Source organism: Lathamus discolor, chromosome 14, assembly GCF_037157495.1.
Source record: "Lathamus discolor isolate bLatDis1 chromosome 14, bLatDis1.hap1, whole genome shotgun sequence".
NCBI classification, from domain to species: domain Eukaryota; kingdom Metazoa; phylum Chordata; class Aves; order Psittaciformes; family Psittacidae; genus Lathamus; species Lathamus discolor.
Window position 1 is genome coordinate 4,931,929 of NC_088897.1, and position 13,378 is coordinate 4,945,306.

General features: G+C 43.9%; 1 long non-coding RNA gene across 1 annotated transcript in view; it reads left to right on the forward strand.

Moving 5' to 3' along the window:
* The window catches only part of LOC136021886 (uncharacterized), a 69,636-nt gene that overhangs the window by 17,548 nt on the left and 38,710 nt on the right, over window positions 1-13,378 (forward strand). The window lies entirely within an intron of this gene.

Below are 13,378 nucleotides of genomic sequence, written 5' to 3' on the forward strand. Positions count from 1 at the left end.
CTAGGAAAAAGTGTGCAGCATAATGGTACCATGACATGAAAGATACATAAAACTACTGTAACAAAACTGGTGAAATTGTGAAGGATTCAGGTCATAGCGAGTATCAGCTTCTTGGCTGCAGTGTTTGGTCACTTGTCTTTCTGTTTACACAACAAAATAGCCTGCAGAGAGTTAATATGTTTAGAAAACTGCACTTGCATGTGTTTCTAATGGGAGAGGAAACTCAACAAATTGATGTGACTCAACAAATTGAGTATGCAGAGCAGATCACAGCTCTGATTAGGCCATTTGCAGATTGGTTTGAAGAGCCCTGGCCTCTGGCCAGTGAGCTACTTCTTACTTGCAAGGAGCACAGACAAACAACGAGGGCACTGAGCTAATGCTACACTAGGCTTTGTCTCAAGGAATGATGATGTTGTACTTGGAACATATGCATAGGGCTGGCTGCTTAGCATAATGGAGCAGTCCTGCACCACACACCTCTGTGGCCACACTACAGAGGCTTCACCACAACATAACTGTAGACCTCTTCCACTAAGGTCTTCTAAATGGCACAGATTACAAATATTATGGGTAACATAAAGTGGAGTTTGAAAGAATATGGATGCTAAATGTAAAAGTAATGAATAATGCTGCATAAAATGCCTGAGCTATTAGTTCACTTATAAGCAGCGTACCTGTGCACAGGTCTGTATGCTAGGTTTGCATACTGTAATATAGATGGTCTTCTTGCCTTTAAGTAATAATACCGCACCTAATATCTAGGCACCCTCATGTATATTTTATGCATACATCTAACTTAGCTGTTAAAATATTGCTCCAAAACTCACACATACACCAAAAGAACCATACATTGTCAAACTGGTTTGAAATCTATAAGGAAGCAGGGCTTGGGAAGTGTTGAAAGCTGAAGAATTAAAGAGCACTCCTTTTAATTCAATGGCCTTGTACTATGCCACTGAGTAGGAGGAGGAAAGAATGAGTCTGGTGGCTGGATTCGGCCTGCGTTTCCTGTGTTGACATGGGATGGGTGGAGCAGGACGGTAATGGGGTCCCAAGCCCTGGAAGGAAGAAACAACCAATTGCTTTTGATGTGGAGTGACTCTTGGGGTTTAACTCTGGGACAAACTTGTTAGATTCGCTGGATTTCTCCCTTTTAAATATGTGCCAGTGCTCTTTCTCCTTGTATTGTAATCTTGTACTTCTGAGGAAACCACTTCTTGGTGGGTCTTGCTTCTGTGAGGCATGGGACCCCTCCTGGGTCTGTTTTGTCCTAAGCTGTGGTGAGGCTGTGAGTGCCCAGGAACCCGGGGGCAAGCCAGAGAGAGGGTAGAAGCAGCTGTGAATGACCAAGGAATCTTAACAAAGCTGAAACCCTCCAGTTGTCAGAAAACCCAGCAATGTTCATGACTGTTAATGTTGGACTGATCATTATTGTTCTTTTCTTCCTTGGTGCCTGCTATTGTATGAGGGCAAGAATCTACAGAAGACCAAAGGCCCAACCCTAAGGAGCTTGTAAACAAAGATAAACAGTTAACACATGAGCCTGCCCCAAAAGAGAAGGGAAGGGGAAGATGTTTTTCATTGTGTGATGAGTTGCTAACTGGGAGTCAGTTTGCCATCTGCTTGTGGGAAAGCCCTAGGAGAAGGCTTTGACGTACAGCCCATGGAGTTCCCCACTGCTCCCCCTCTAAACTGTTCTTCAGCATGGAAAGCTGATCCTGCCGTGAAAGCACTACATGCTGGAAGTCTGCCACCCATACTGGTGAAGGCTGAGGCAAGATGCAGAGTCTGTGCACCCTAGGTCCTTCTCTGCACAGCAAGGGCAGACAGTGCTTCCCTGTGGCACAGGGGTTTTGCAGGGGCAATACTCACTATTATTTCCTAGGTGTTTGGGATGCTGGAGTGGTGGGAGAACATGACCGAATCTAGAGTGATGGGTAAAGTGGGAATCACAGAATCACAGAATCCCAAGGGTTGGAAGGGACCTCAAAAGAGAGTTCTTTGCCAGTGACAGGGGGTTTTTCTTCATGCTGTGGGGGATATTTATAAACTTAGCAGTTGTGTGTGTGACCACCCAGAGGTAGGTTTATCTACTGGCTGCTGTTGTGCCCCATTCCTCTCCTCTGCATCCCTTCTCTGTCCAGCCGATTCCCCCAAGAGGATCTCCCAGAGGCTGCAGAATAGTTACTCTGCAGCGTCAGTTCTCAGGTGCCCATTACAGAAACGTTAAATACGTAAATTAAAAACATCCTCCCTACTTCTGTCCTCCCCCACGTTGTCTGGAGCACCCATCACCTGACTGCCTGCTTGGTAGAGCTGATGATGCAAGGATGGAGATTATTCCTGCTTGCAAGCCTTGCGTGGCAGTTCCACACGTATTGTAATTTTGGTGCCGGTTGGCGCCAACTGAGTAATGTCTGTGATAGCCTTAGGAGCAGCTTTGCCATGAGATCTCAGGAGTGATACGTTGTGAGTGAATGAATGTGAAAGTGCTGAATTAAACAAGTATTTGCACATTTTCATGACCGTGAAATTCCATTCCCTGAACAAAACTGGGGAATTTTCTTGAATCTGTGGAAATCAGATCTATAGAAGAACTCTGCGGTTAAACAGTGACTGCCCTTTAAAAATACCCTATCCCCTGTTATTCTGCTTGCTTTGGGACTGAGAATTGTTCTAAAAACTCTGGCATTATGGTTCGATATGTTTTGTATCACAGAGGGGGAAGAATCTGTAAATCTTTTATTATCAACCCAGGAATTTTGCTCTGTAGCTTTCCAAAGGTGAGCACCTGCCCCCTTGTTTTATTGAGTGTAGGAGATGAAGTTTATTAAGTCTGTCTTGTTGACTTCATTGCTTTGATGTCCTCCAGATTACCAAATTCTCTTTGTATTAACATATGTTGATTTCTACCTGTATTGATAGACAATTATATATGCAAGTGCACTATATCACATGATACTAAAGTGGTTCATCCTTTGTTCCTTGTGAGTCTGAAAACTGGGTCTCCTGCCTTCCCAGACTGACTCTAATTTAGAGACTAGAAGCTTAAGGCATCAAAATCTGCTGTGCTGTAGGTATAGTTTGTTACACGGAAATTGATTCTGCACACAGTTACCCCAGTGAGAGGAAGACAGCCTCTCTCAAACCTGTAGCTATACTTGGGGAGGTGCAGAGGCTGAGTCCTCCTGTACCTTTGGCTCCTATGAGGATAGTGTGTATGTTCTTCTAGTTAATGTATATTTAGAGCAGCGTTACCTTAAGATCAAAAGAATTACCCTGGATTTATACCAGGGTAGCTAAACATGGAATCATACATAATTCCCAAGCACATTTGTCTTGTAAGAACCACACCTGATCTGCCTCCCAGCTCTTATTTACATAAGACATCCTCACTGTGTTGAAAACATCTGCGGTGGGGTTGCTTGCTGCCAGCATGGGCAGCCGTCACTGCTGTGAAAACCTGAGCCCTACCTCCTCTGTAACCATAGATCCTGACCGCTCACAACCCTTCCTCAGGCAGCAGGAGCATCTCTCTCTGCTGGCTTTGTGCATTGCTGTGGTCTTAACACTAACCTATTTTATCCCTGAACACAATGGGATGAAATCCTACAGCAGAAAGACATATCTCAAATGTTTCCAGGATGTGTCCATCAGTGGTGCATGTGTAGTTTCTAGCACAGGGAGGATTAGAATAAATGCATTCTTTGTAGTTGCTGTTTTAATCTTTCAAGCTAAACTTAGATCTTGGACACCTGTCTCTGCAGCAGTCTGTCTCTTGAGCTCATGAATTTTGTGCACAGCTGTCAGTGCTCTATGCGGGGTTCTCTCTTTTCAGCTGGCTCTATTCCCAGTTGGCTGAAAAGTAGGAGCCTGTCTTAGAAAGAGAATTTCCACTCCTGCATACTTTGATGGAAACAAGAAGATATAAAACAAGATTTAATGACCCAGGGTTTCTTTTTTTTTTTTTTATGAACCATTTATTAGCTGTTCTGTACATACTCAGTCTCTGGGGATCTAAGTTACATATTATGGTAAGTATAGAGTGCCTGTTCCCTATGGACTTTATTTCATGATTTATGTGGATAAAATAAAGCATATAAACCAAATAAATTACCTTGGATAGCTTACTTTGAAATAGGACTCCAGGAAGTGCCACGAGGTGGCCAGATGAAATGCTGACCTGAATCAGTGGTGCTAAAATGCATATACCATCTCCTGCCTCTGCCAGGCCCTTTCTTAAACTCTGAGATGTAGATTACAAAAGGAGGAAAAGGAAAAACGTCCACCTATGTCATTTTCATTCCTTTGGGACTGATTAGATGGGGGGATGTGTCACAAATTAAATGGCTTCACTGTAAGCTGAGTGGTGTCGGCAGTTTTGCAAGTGCAGTCATCTGCAGCCTTTTTATTCAAAGAAAAGGCTGTCTGAGACTATGGACCGCACCATGCTCTCACTCTCTTGGAATGGGTATAAAAGCAAAGCTGCTCAAATTGAAGGGTTGCCTGCTAGGATCTGCAGTCTGTATAGGCCTTGCTCTTGTCCAGCTTGTGTATCTTTAATCTTCTAGTCTTGGTTGGTTTAGGTGTGGTTGTTCAGCTCCAGATAAAACTCTGATTCAGCCTTCTCAGAAAGAATAACAGTTGGGTTATAGTAACAATTGGCTCAGAGAAATCTTGTCCCCACACTTTCTGCAGAGAGTTTAAGAAGCCTGGTGCTATATGAGGGAAGCATAAAAGTGAAGTCTTGTCCTTTGTGAGCAGCAACAAGGACATGTTTCCAGGGGAAGGCACATCCTTTTGCCTAGGGCAGGGGAGAGGGTACATGTGGAGATCAGGTTTGCAGAGGTGCAATAATTGAGATTGTTACCTGCAAGTCATCCCAGGAGTAGTAAGAATGAGGTGGAAAAGGAGCCCAAAAGTTCTAGTGGCACTTTCTGCACAGCACGCGTGTAGCTTATGGGATGCAGTAGTTTTAGCTGTGTCTGGCTGCCCCTGTGTTGTGCCACTCAGAAGGGCTAACCCTTTTTCTTGGTTTTGCAAGTTTTCTGTGCTAACACTATGGGCAAAGTGGCTCCGCTATATTTAGTAGCAAAAAGCATGGCCTCCCTTGGGTGAGCATGAGCCACCCTCTGTGAGAGATGCTGCTGCTGAAGCCACCAGTCATGTACTGTGAGGGGAAGGAGCCTGCTGGAGCCTTGTATCCTCTCTAGAAAAGAGAAGCAGCAACTGAAGGAATTTGGCTTGTGTTAGATGATACACCTACACTAGCAGAAAATGATTTGATCAATCAGCAAGCTTGTCAGATTGGACCCCAGATAGGATGGCAGCTTGCCAGGTGTTGGATCACAGAGACTTTGTTTGATGTTATCAGAGTACAATTAGGTTACATGCATTGCTTCATGGCAGAGGCCAAGTGCAGGCGATTGGGAGGTGCATTCTGCAGCCACCGGAGGTCCTGGGTGTACCTGGCACCTCTGGTCACCCACTGCGGTGGCTGGGGAGGTGGTGGAAGGGCACCAGGTAACCAGCCCCTGGCTTTGGTTACCCTCAAACTCCTGTCAGCCAGCAGATGAGAGAACAAGTAGATTTAGTTTCGGGAGACCTCGGGGCTTAGTAAAAAAGAAAGCTCAAAGGAATTACTCTGTAGAAGAGTAAAATACCAGGTGTAACATGCAGCTAATTATGCCACTGGTTTACAGGAGGGATTTTAAATGTTTCTTTCTGAAAAGCCTGAAAGGAAAAAAAAAAAAATCAAAGGGGAAAGATTGAAAAACAAGTATGAGAAGATATAAAACAAGATTTATATCTAAATAATTTCCTCTAATTGCTGTTAGAAGACATTAATTTTCCTTTTGATGCTCCACTTTACCTTAGGCTTTGCTGTACCTGCCAGGATGGCAGGGAGTCAAAGAGGATTAGCTCAGCAGCTCTCTGCCTTAGTAGCCTCTGTAAAAGATTTAGCAATGGGAAGAACGTACAGGTTGGGAAAAAAAAAAGGTCCTAATTTAAACAGGCCAACTTCAGCCTCTTTCTCCTGTGCAATCGTGATGACTTCACCAGCATCCCATGGGTACAAATGAGGTAGGATCGGGGCTCAGAGTGCCAGGTGAGTGTGTGTGTTGCCTTTTAAAGATACAGAAGCACCTGGTGTTTCTGTGGCTGGATAGGTGTCGGTAGTGGTTTCAAAACCATTTCAAGTGGAAAACGTTTTGTCCATGCAGCCAGCCTCAAGCCCATGCACCAGCTAAGTTTGCCTATATCTTGGTCTGGAAAGGACTTAATGCTCAGGGGAGAGCTATCTGTTTGCCAAGGGGGCACTTGGCCTGGGGCGAACCTAGACAGAAGCAATATGATAATATTTAATTAGTCTGGGGTTTGTAATAAGCTTCCATTCTGGCTTGCATGTGTGGGACATTTCTCTCTCTGTGGCAGCATTTGGGCTGCAGTTCCACTGCTGTCCATTTTATTGTCTCCTCCACCTGAAGATTTTCTTGTCTGAGACTGGGAAGCAAGAGATTGCAATTCCCTGTGCTTCACCAGCAAAACCAGGGAGTTTGTTTGCTGAGATGTGATGCCAGCTGGATAGGTCAAATTTCTTTTGTTTCTTCTTTTTCTTCACCGGGATTTTTCAGTTTAAGGGCATTTCTTGATCTCTGATTGCACCTGAAATCCAGAATTGCTTTTGGTGGTTGTGGCAGACGCTTCCCAGCTTGACTCAGAGGTACAGATACCTACTCAGGAGTGGGAAAGTCCACATTCCTCAGGCTGCACTGAATATCTCAGCCTGGAAGTGTTGTTTATCAAAACTTCTCTTAGATGAACCTTGCGGTAATTCTCCATTAATTTATTTCCTCCAGTTATTACAATGAGTTCTGCTCAGGGGTATCCTAGAAAACCACTTGGAAGCAGCAGTGGAATAAAATGAAGTGCGGTTGGCTGGAAGGAGCACCCTATGCCACATCACAAGACTTGATCTCTTATTTTCCCACTGCTTTAATCTATTCTGTTCTCTGTGTAGGGCTTAAACAAAAGTAACTTAAGAAGATCCTGTCTCTTTGTTTCTGCCCTGCATATCATTTTGTATTAGGCAGTGATCTTTAAACGCAGCTCATAGCTCAACAGTCATGTAGACAGGCCTTTTGGGTGAACAATAAAACAGATGCAGGAATAATGAGAATCAAAAGCTGCTTTTAAATTGTAGGTTGAAGTTAGGAACAAGTTCCTTCCTTCAGATGGAAATACAGGGTTGTATAGTATCTACTAACTGTCCAGTTAACTGAGGTCATGGTTTTCATAAGAACTGTTCTCATTTAAGCGCTAAATACCCGGGCTGTCTGAAGAAGTTAGTGTGTTGAAGACATATGCTGGTTGCGGAGCTCTTCAAAAATCTGGTCCCACTAAATCAAGAGCAGACAGTCTCTCTCATTCATCTCCTTGTCTGGTGGTGGTTAAACAAATGCTTTTGAGTCTGAGGAGCATTAAAATTCTGCAGCTTCCATAAATGACTTTGATTTCAAGATGAGCAACGAGATGTTACAATCAAAACCAAAACCACTGCAGAACGTAACATTGAAGGAAGCTCTGCTAATTTCTTCAGAAACAAATGGAGAAGCTAGTAACGTGAACCAGCTGACCACAAGCCAGATGCTTCAAAGTGATAGCAAGTAGTTCAGGAAGCCCCCAGTAGCTTTGCCTTTCAGACTTTAAGATCCATATGTATAACTTTAGGGGTAAAACTACTTTGCTAAATGCAACAGTGCTCAAGGAACAGACAATACTTGCAACCCTCAGCGAGCACCTTTTCAAGGGGGAGACTAGTGGATTTGTCCTTTCAAATATCAAGTTAAGAATAAAGTTATTTTGCACAAGAAGCAGCTATGAAGCAGAATCAATAACAACCAAAAGACTTTTATCTGCTTTATTATGTTTGATGAAGTCCTATTACTATTACAAGAAGCTTACAAAGCCATTCCAACATTAGGAGTAGATTACAAACTAACTACTCAACAAAAGAAGGATTATTTTCAGTTCTTCATTCCTACTCGGAAAACTGTTCAGTGCCTCCAAATGTAACTGTGCCTTCTATTAAATCCATTACATATTGCCTGTATTGTGACCTTCTTTAGTCACAATTTAACCAAATTTAGCACACTTGTTCTATTTTGTACAACATCCTGAGTAACAGAGCAGATCTAAGCAACAGGGTTTTGAATCTTGGGCAATTCAGAAGTTACTGTGACTTTCTAGTATTAGGCATGTTCTTAAAAGGATGTCCTGTTCTGCTGTCAGGTTTTTAATTTTCTAAACAATAGATGAGTGTTTGGGAGTTGAGGGAAAGAAAGCTAGTCTCCTACAGGAGACAAGATCTGACATAGAGGCCTTGGAAAGAAAAACACAGCCAAATTTATGGTTGTTGGAGTGGCTGCTCTGTCTTATGTATCGTTTTTTACATTCATCTGAATGTATGTTTATTGCTTCTCAAACAATTTTGTGTCACTAAAGAAGTTTTTTCCAGGGAATTCAGGGAACAATTTAAAGAGTATAAGAAATGGACATAATCTCATCGTCTCCTACCTGAAGTATTCTCTGTTGGAGCAACTAAATGAGTTAGTGATTGCTCATATTGAGGTTCCTTTGTACTGAAGGTGATGGGTACAAATCCTTACCAAGTGCCTCACTCAGGATCATGGCCTCACAATGCTTCTTGCTGTACAAAGCAAAAAAAATCTTACCTGCATACCCATCAGCATTCAGTTTTGTCGTGTGTCATGCCTAGGATCATATGCAAAGACCTTGGGAGGGCAAAGGGCAGAAATTCACCATTTTCTAGGGCTGCTTCCATGTTATATCCAGCAGGATGATGCATGAACAACGTTGGAGGGGCCTCCAGTCATTGCCTTTGCCGACACCATGTGTGTGAGTCCTCAGCTGAGGGAGAGAGAGAGGGAGGGAGGGAGGGAGAGAGGGATGCTGGCTGTGAGCACTGAAAGACATCACATTCCAGCAGAAAGGAATTTGCCAATGTCATATGTTCTTCTAATCATTTATGAAAGAGGAGGGCAGTGGCCAGTCTTTCTAAAAGCAAAATTCCCTAGCTGTCAGTCAGGGACTGTGGCATTGGTTTTGCTTCCAGTTTGAGCATCCTAGCTGTCATTTACACTTGCATAATAACACTAAGGCTAAAGCTCCCAGTCTCTGTTTCAGGATGCGGTACTTTTCAGTCTGAATTCATGCTGCAGTGTGGGTCTTTTCTCGTGGTTTTATAACACACAAAATGCTCTGGTATCTAAATACCTTTGAGTCCTTCTCTTTCATAAATTTACTCCAGCTCCCCTCAACTAGTGACTTTGACAAGAGCTGTGAACACTCATGACCTCTGAAAGTCAGTCCCAGGCTCTCTGAGTGGCACAACCAAATTAGGGAGTGATTTTCTTTTACTTTATTTTAAAGCGAGGGGTTTATTTACTTGCCTGGGAGCCTGGGGCATAGTCAAAGACCTGAAGGTGTTCACAGCCCTGGTTCATGCCAGCTGTGCTAGACAGTGCTGCTGCCTTATATTAGAAAGACTTGATTAAAAAGAAACAGCTAGATATATCTAATTTAATAAGATACAACCCATGCGGATCATAAAAGGGAGATCATAGCTGATTAAAACTGCATGAATTGTTTTAAGTGCATTCCTCAATTTTTAGACTAGAACAAAGGATATGACCTGATTTATCCTGGAATATGGAGATAGATAAGAGCAACTACCTTGACTAGACTTTTCTCCTGCCAACTCAGGATTGTATGTTTAAAAACTAGTCTGGACAAACACTAGCTGTGTGCCAAACAGCAATGTTTCCATCGCTTCCCTTGGAAGATTATTCCATACACTAATAGATCTTGTTGTCAGGAGGCTTTTTCTTACAGCTTAAATCATTCACCTCAACACATTAAGGAGCTGAGGCAAGAGTCTAATGGGGTGGGTTTTTTTCCCTTGTGACTTGCTGCTCTCCAGTGTCTCTAGGCTGTAGTCGCGTTATGTGGGGCTGCTGCTGAGCCAGATTATCAAGTGTTTGGGAAGACTTTGTATGAAATAGATTCTGAATAGCCAGGGTAGAGACTAGCTAAAAATTGGCTTTTGGACAGAAAATAGAGGATGGCACAGCCAGGAAGCAGTTCAGAGTAGGGAGGTGTGGCAAAAGGGTCACTTTTAGCTACATTTTTGTTTCCCTTATACATAAAAATGGTCTTCACCCATTCTGGGCTTGAAACAAATTGCTTTTGAGACAAAAAGAGACCCAAGGGAGAAAGCTGTTTATTTTTTCACTCATACCAGAGCAGTGCTTGGCTGTGGTGTGATGGTGAATTGAGCTAATGTGTCTGTCCTTATCCCCTGTCAGTCATCCTGTGCTCTGTGGGCTTTGTGGTGCAGGACCACCATCCTTACATGCTGTGGGTTATCCGTAAATAAATAAAAACAAAGCAGAAGCAGTTTAAATAAACTGCCTTAATGTACTGGTCTGATAACTGATTTGTGGGACTCTTTCCACTCATGTGAATTGGCATAGCTCCACTGGCCGAATTAGCGCTGTGCAGATTTACACCAGCTGAGGATGTGGCTCGTTGCGTTTAATATACCAGGAACTCTCAGGCCAAAAATAGCCATGGATACCTTGAAAGGAAATGCCATGTGAAATGCTGACCGAGAGCAGGACTGTTGGGAGGAGGAGGAGGGGAGTGGTTGTAGTGACTAATACACCATGGCCATCTGCACAAATTGGCAGCTGTAAAGTAAAAGCAACAAGGTTATTGCCCTATATATATATATTGAAGCATTAAGTGTAAAGCGTGTGGGTATACTGTATGGAAGCATTCAGCATTAATCAGTGGGGAACATGAAATAAAACACGTAGGCTATTGTGTGCGGGTTTAGTTACCTTATTATGGGAAGCGTGTCACACATTTGAGAATGCAGAAGGGGCAGCGTAGGGCAACCAAAGTTATTCAGGGATTTGGGGAATGAATTAGAAAGAAAGATTAGCTAGGCTTGGCCTCTATAACTTTGAAACATGAATTGTTGAGTTGAGCAGCTTGCTTAGGCATGGAGATACTGAATTGGAAGCTCAGGAACATAACACCATAGCCGAGCTCTTTGACAGACTTGCTAGAAAAAGCACCATGAAAGGTTTGGAGGGTGAAGCTCTGTCTCAGGGTGCTGAGACTGACCCCGAATACACGTATGGGATTTCAGTGCAGGGGTAGACAAGAGCACAGGCAGTTTAGATGCCTGAATTTCATTCCACTTTTGAAGTTGGAGGATTCTTTTGTGGTGAGGGAGCAGAGAGAAGGTGAGACCATGACTCTGCTGAGGCATCAGTGGTGCTTGGCTTTCACCAAGGCATTCCAGATTTTGTGTTTTGAACTCTGCCACTGACTTCTCAGGGATTAAAAAGGATGACCAGCAAGCCTGGCATCAGATGTGGTGTTAATTTCCGCATGTTTTAGCTTTAATTGTGGTATTTATAGCCAGCTTTAATGGAAGGCTTTTTAGAAAACCCATCCTGTTTTAGCTTTTTTTGTACTGAGGACCTATTTTCAACCTACCTTTAGTATCAAATGAGAATTAAGCCAGGATACTTCCCCTATCTATGGCATCTCATATCACCTCTCCATACACGAAGAGCAAAGATGAGTTTTTAGTACCTTGATGATCTGGATATTTGTGACCATCTCCACGTGTGTGGAATTTGTGGCTTAATGAATGTCTGGAAAGGGATTCGAGGTCTTGGGTTAAAGGCCCATATCCTGTAAAACACCACATTATGATTATTATATTCCTCCTCATTGATCAGCTGTCAGGGAGACAGACTCCAGCACCACTTCACTGATGAAATGGCAGCAATACAAATACCAGTGCTGCTCCATAGAGCAGCTTGCAGTAATACTGCCGAGTGCAGCTCCAGTAATTGCCTGGCAGTGATACAGAGGGTAGTGCAGCTCCACTGATCAGAGGCTCCAGTGATGTTCTGCTGATGGCTCGGCACCACTTTTGGGCTCCAAAGCTGCTTTGCAGACCCAGCAGCTCAGGAGACTCCAGGAGATCCTCATGTACCCTGGTGGAAAACCTGCCCCAGGAGCCACGTTCAGGATGTACAGACAGGGCCTTGATGATTTGTTTGGTTTCCCAACTGATTTCCTTCTCAGCCTTGATGGAAAATGCTGCACTAATGTAAAGTTGCTCTACTTTAAAACCCAAGACTCACAGCCTGTTATTCTGAGTAATTGCCACAGTCCTCAGCTCTCTGCTCTCCCATCCAGTCCTTGTGCCTTCCAGTAGAGGCATCTCTTGCAGTGTGTGAGTGTCTTGGGGTGTGCGTGTTCTTGCAGTAGTTCCTGTACCACTCCATGGGCAGACAGGAGTAAGTGTTTAATAAAATGGAAATACAACCAGTGTCTGCAAGTGAATCATTCCTTAGTGTCTCAAAGGCTGGGAGTAAAAAGTGGAAAGGAAGTTGATCTGAAATGCAGCCAGAACACGCTGCTGGTATTTTAGCAGGGGACTCCCTAAAAAATGTGCTCCTTTCACCTGGCTGACTGCTCCCGAGGAGCAGGAAGTGTGCTGCCAGGAGAGGCAGGCAGTGAGAGAGCTGAGCACGAGACATGGGTTGGCACAAGCTAGTGTTCATGGTGTGCCACTGCCAAAGAATAGTTGAAGGTGTTGCTCTGTCATATCCTGCAGTAGCTGGTCCTGCTCATCCCTGCCGGCCCCCCTCAGGATGTGTCTCTTGTTTTGTATGCGACGGGGATGGGGACCATCCACTTTAAGGTTCATAGTTTTGTTCTTTTTTTATTTCTTTTTATGCAGGAATGACTATTTCAGAGTTCAGCAAAGCTTGTATGTAATAAAGGGAAGCCTAGACTTTTACTGTGAGGGACATCCACTAAACTCAGAATCTAGCTGGAGGTCTGTGACTAGTGGAGTTCCTCAGGGGTCGGTGCTGGGACCGGTGCTGTTTAATATTTTCATCAATGACCTGGATGAGGGAACTGAGTGCACCCTCAGCAAGTTTGCTGATGACACAAAACTGGGAGGAGTGGCTGACACACCAGAGGACTGTGCTGCCATTCAGCGAGACCTGGACAGGCTGGAGAGTTGGGCGGGGAGAAACTTGATGAAATTTAACAAGGGCAAGTGTAGAGTCTTGCATCTGGGGAAGAACAACCCCATGTACCAGTACAGGTTGGGGGTTGACCTGCTGGAAAGTAGTGAAGGGGAAAGGGACCTGGGGGTCCTGGTGGATAGGAGGATGACCATGAGCCAGCAATGTGCTCTTGTGGCCAAGAAGGCAAATGGCATCTTAGGGTGCATTAGAAAGGGAGTGGTTAG